The sequence below is a fragment of the Castor canadensis genome, chromosome 9, assembly GCF_047511655.1.
Source record: "Castor canadensis chromosome 9, mCasCan1.hap1v2, whole genome shotgun sequence".
NCBI classification, from domain to species: Eukaryota; Metazoa; Chordata; class Mammalia; order Rodentia; family Castoridae; genus Castor; species Castor canadensis.
In genome coordinates, this window is record NC_133394.1 from 149,656,385 (window position 1) to 149,661,244 (window position 4,860).

Here is a 4,860-nt window from a genome sequence, read left to right on the forward strand (position 1 = left end):
AGCATCACCATTTTCTTGTGTCATTCTTCAAGCCCCAATTCCCACAAGGCAATATGAGGGGTGCCTGTGCTCGCAGGAGTTGCCTTCCAGGACAGGATTCCTGAACTGAAAATTTCTATAGCGTTCAGTGAATTTGCCTCTTCTTTGTTCTGGAAGGAAATTCTATCTCTGACTTCCAAGTTCAAAAGCCACCTACCCTTGGTTGCAGAAGAAGACAGTCGATCTTGCAAAGCTGTTGGCTCTACCATTGCCAATGACAAGAGTCTGGAACAACAGGATGTCAGCTGCTCACTTTAAGATAATCATGAAGATTGTCTCCCAACAGTCTACCAAAAGAGGGCGGGTGGGGGTGGGATGGGGACTCAGTTGAAAACTGTCGCGCTGGAGAGGAATTGATATTGGGGACCCAGTGCATAGCTGCCCAGGCATTCACCTTCCCCAGAGCTACATATTAATTTATCAGGATCCTGCCAGGAAATGGGAACTCACGAAGCCGTGCAGTTGGTGGAGGGACAGTTTTCAAAGTAGGATTAACGACCTCCTCACGTAACAAAGCATATTGAGACCAGCAACACTGGCAGCTATTCTCGCCTGAGTTAGCAGGCCAGGCTGGGAGCTGTTCCTGGACCTAGGGATCACTGAAGGTAAAATCACAGCCACCAGGCGTGAGCTGTGTCTGTCCTTCTGCACAGGTTGTGGACACGAGGGGAGGAGGAACAGGGTCCCCCACCCCAACATACACACACATCTCCTGCTGGCATTTCCTGTTAGCTGAACCCAAGCAGACCCTGAGGACGTAGGAACTGGATGGGTGCAGACAGTAGAGGTCACCTTCTGGTCTCCAGGACCCAACAAAGCCCAGACAGCCCAGTGTCAGAGGCTTAGCATCTAAAGGCAAGTAGTCACATGTCCCCAGAGGGCTCTGCCACACATTCAGACTTTGACCTGTAGGTGAGAAGGCTCAAGGGACAGTGTTGCTAAGCCCTAATGGAGATGGTGACCTTGAAGGATGGGTTGGCAATCCAGGTACACATGGTTGGCTGAGTGGTAGTGGAAATGTGTGTGGCGGGGGTGCGGGGGGGGGGGAGGGAGGGGGGAAGGGCAGAGAAAGATGGGGGGAATGTGAGAAGCCCACCGAGGGCAAAGGTATGAGAAGACAGGTACACTTAGGTGTCTGGAATGGCTTTACCTAGGGTACGATGAGATACCCAGTGGGTTGGAGCTCTTGAACAAAAAGGTACAATCTAAGAGTCCCCCTTGTATTGTTTCTTTTGTTTCTTTTTTTGTTTTTTGAGACAGGGTCTCACTATGTAGCTCAGGCTGGTCTGGAACTTGAAATTTAGCCCAGGATGGCCTTGAACTCCATATCATCCTGCCTTGGCCTCCTGAGTGCTGGGATTACAGAAGTATACCACTATGCCCAACCCCCATGTGCTTTCTTTCTGATATTTCTCAGATAATAGAACATAAGCTCTCTTGCTAATTCCCCCAGTTAAAGATGCACCATAGCTCATAATTGCTCCTCCAAGAGCCCGGGCACTAGGCTGGGTCATTGCCACCCAAATCTAAATGAAAGGGTTCCACCACCTCCCGGCTAATGGGAGATCTGGAGCCCCTGTGGTAGCCCAGTGAACTCTGACCCTCTTCATTTCATCTTCATTTTCTTGCTGGAACTCTGCTTTGATAATTCAAACTCCAGCCCAGACCCAGGCCTCAAGGACTGCCATATTGGTGGGCTCGCACTAGAACTGCAGTGCGTGAGGGGGCTCCCTGAGCCCAGGCTTCCTCGGTGCTGGGATGTGGACTGGAACTGAAAGGGTTGCTCATAAAAACTCAGAGCTGAGGGTCTTCTATTTGGAGGCTGAGATTCAGAGGGCCAGGGTGGGTCTGGGGATCAGCATTCTTCAGATGGTTTGAAAGTGGTTCTAACCCAGTCAGTTGGGGATGATCTGGTTTTGATCCTTTTGCGGGGAGAGGCTGTGAGCCCAAGGCAAGCCAGGCTTCAGTTCTCTCTTCCACAAGTCCATGTGGCTTTCCCAAACAGACTATTAACTTCATATTGTACAAAGAAAACAAGGAGAAAAACTGTGATTCTTTTAATTAACAGGGCCACACTTGAATTAGCGCCCCTGAATATTAAACTCAGACTTCCTTAGCTCTCTTTTTTGTTTTATTGGGTTGTATGGAGATATTTTAAAAGAAGAAGGCGGGGGTGAGAGTGGAATGGGGGGCCATTTCCACTGCTTGCAGAACGCCAATACTGCTTCCAGAAGATTCGAGTAGACACAGGAGTCCTTCACTCAGTGAAAGTGGTTTTTTCATCCACAGAGTGCTTGGGTGCGCACTTTATAGCAAGCCCCAGGCTCTTCTGGTTCCTTGCTTGGAAGCAGGCTCCTGGCCGCACAGTTCTCACTCGGCAGTTTCCTTCCCACTGCCCGCGGTAGGAATTCTCAGAAGATGGGCCAACATGCACAGGCACTTAAGCTCTGCCACTCTTAAAACGCCATTCCCAGGGAATAACTGAAGGCTGCAGCAGGGCATTTTGTTTTGATTTATCACAGATTGTTGTCCAGGCTCTCTTCCTATTCCAAAGTGAGGGTCTCTCGATGCCGAAGAACAGCCTGGACTCTCCCACGCCTGTGCCAGCACTTGCTCAGGGACATGCTCTGCCCGGGGAGGGGCCTCTGCTGCAGGTGTCTGCCCTGGAGCCATGGCCTTCCAGCAGTCAACACATGGCCTTTTGGGGGACATCCCACAACCACGTGGAGTGCTAATGTGCTTATATTCTGGGCTTGCCTCTACTACTGGCTGCCCTTTCTTGTGCTGGACCCTTGACGCCACATCTTTCTCTTATTCAGTTTATTCCTTTTTTTAAAAAATGTAAATATTCTCGTGGCTTCCTGAGAAAGAAGTGTGTGAGAGATAATAAAATTAAGATCTTGCATATCTTGAAGACACTCCATGCTCACGCCCGGTAGAGAGTTTCCCCGGGTGTAGGATTCTGGGTTAAAGTGACACAGGCCTCACCTGGCTGCTTCCCGGGTGTGCTGGAGTGCAGCTGAAGATTGAGACTCTTGGTCCGAGGTGGGCCATCTGCTGTTTGTCTCTGGAAGATTGTAGGATGTGCTCCCTGGCTCTGTGTTCTGATGATGCCCTAAAGCGGGTCCCTTTTTGTCCGGCTGGGTGGAGTCCACTCAGTGGTAACTCAGTCTAAAAACTCAGGTCTTCAGCTCTGGAAAATATGTTTGAAGGTTTTGTTCTTTGAAGATTTTCTCTCGTATTTGGTTTTTTCCTCTGTATTAACTTTTATTATTCCTACACCGAACTTCCTGGAAAGCGCCTTCATTTTCCATTTTCTCCCACTTTCATCATTTTCTTTGCCATTTTTTCCCACTTTCCCGACTATCTTGTTAACTGTATCTCCGAAATTTTTAATTTTATCATTTCTGTTATTGTAATTTTAAATCCCAAGGAAAGCGTTTGCATTCCTTTCCTGTAACAACCTGCAATAGCCCTCCTCTTTCCTCCACTGTCTCTTTCCCCAGATTCTTGTCCCCCTCGTTCGTGTCTCTGCGTTTCCTCTCAGAGCGTTCGTTAGACGTCTGGTTTCCGTCTACTTACCTGCCATCTCTTGGGCCTGCATGCCTACCATCATGTCTGACCTGATCCCTCAAGGCTTGTCTTTCTCTTCCTCTCGTGCCTGCCGTAACCCTGTGAAGCAGTCCCTATAAAGCATCCAACGGAACATCTTCTGCTGCAGAAAATCCTCCGGTGGCTCCATATTCCCACCCCGTCACACTTTAGCATGTCCTCGTCTATGCAGTCAGGGTATGCACCACACGTCTTGCCTTGGTTTGTCAAAGTTGGAGACTAGTTAATAATAATCCTGGTGCCGCTGAGAGTAGCATTTATCACGGTTTGAATGTGAAATGTCACCCATAGGCTCATGTGTTGAACTCTAGGTCTCCAGCTGGTGGCAAAAGGTGGTCTCCCCCTTTTTGGGAGGTGGTAGAGCCTTTGGGAGGTGGGGCCTGGCTGGAGGAAGTACGTTGATTGGAGTATGTCCTTGGGGACGTATCTTGTCCTGGTCCCTTCCTGAATGTCTCTCTCTGCTTCCTGTTCACCTCTAGTAACTCCACAGGCTCTTGCCACCATGATATTCTGTGTCCCCTGAGCCTGGGCCATGGAACCAAGGGCTGTGGACTGAGACCTCTGATACCATGCACCAAAATGAATGACCTCTGTCTTTCAGTTGCTCTCCCAGGTATTTTGGTCAGAGCTACGAGGAAGCTCACTAACACAGTAATCAAAAGCCATAAAGACACATGCACATTACTGACTTCTCACCCACCTACATCAATGTGCCCATTTCTGGGGAAAGAAATGTTGACTTGAGCAGGACAAGAGGCCAGGTGAAGATAACACACTTGGTAAGCAGCAAAGCATGTCAGTGCTCCACCCACCATGTTGTCTGCTGATTGACTCTGGTGATTCACCTGGGTGATGAGGCTGCTTCAAGGCCACCTGCTGGTAAGTGGCACTGTCAGATCCATGAAGCAGGCTCTCCCGAGTCCGGGCCCCATCTTCTTGCATGGGGATCTGCCTTACACAGCATGTGAAAAGCCTTTGCTGTTCCGTGCCTGTCTACAGGGGCAATCAGACTTGGCCTGCTGCCTTCTTTCCATATAATCCTTAATAAACGAGGATATCTCTCCAAGCACTGCAGACTTCTGGCGTGGACCAAGAAAGCTGGGATTGTTTAAGGGAACAGTAATTTCCTTTGAGCCAGGATTACGGGCAGTGGAGAACCTCTTAATGAACAGCCACACCACCCCGTTTTGAAGTGTTTATTGACTTGCC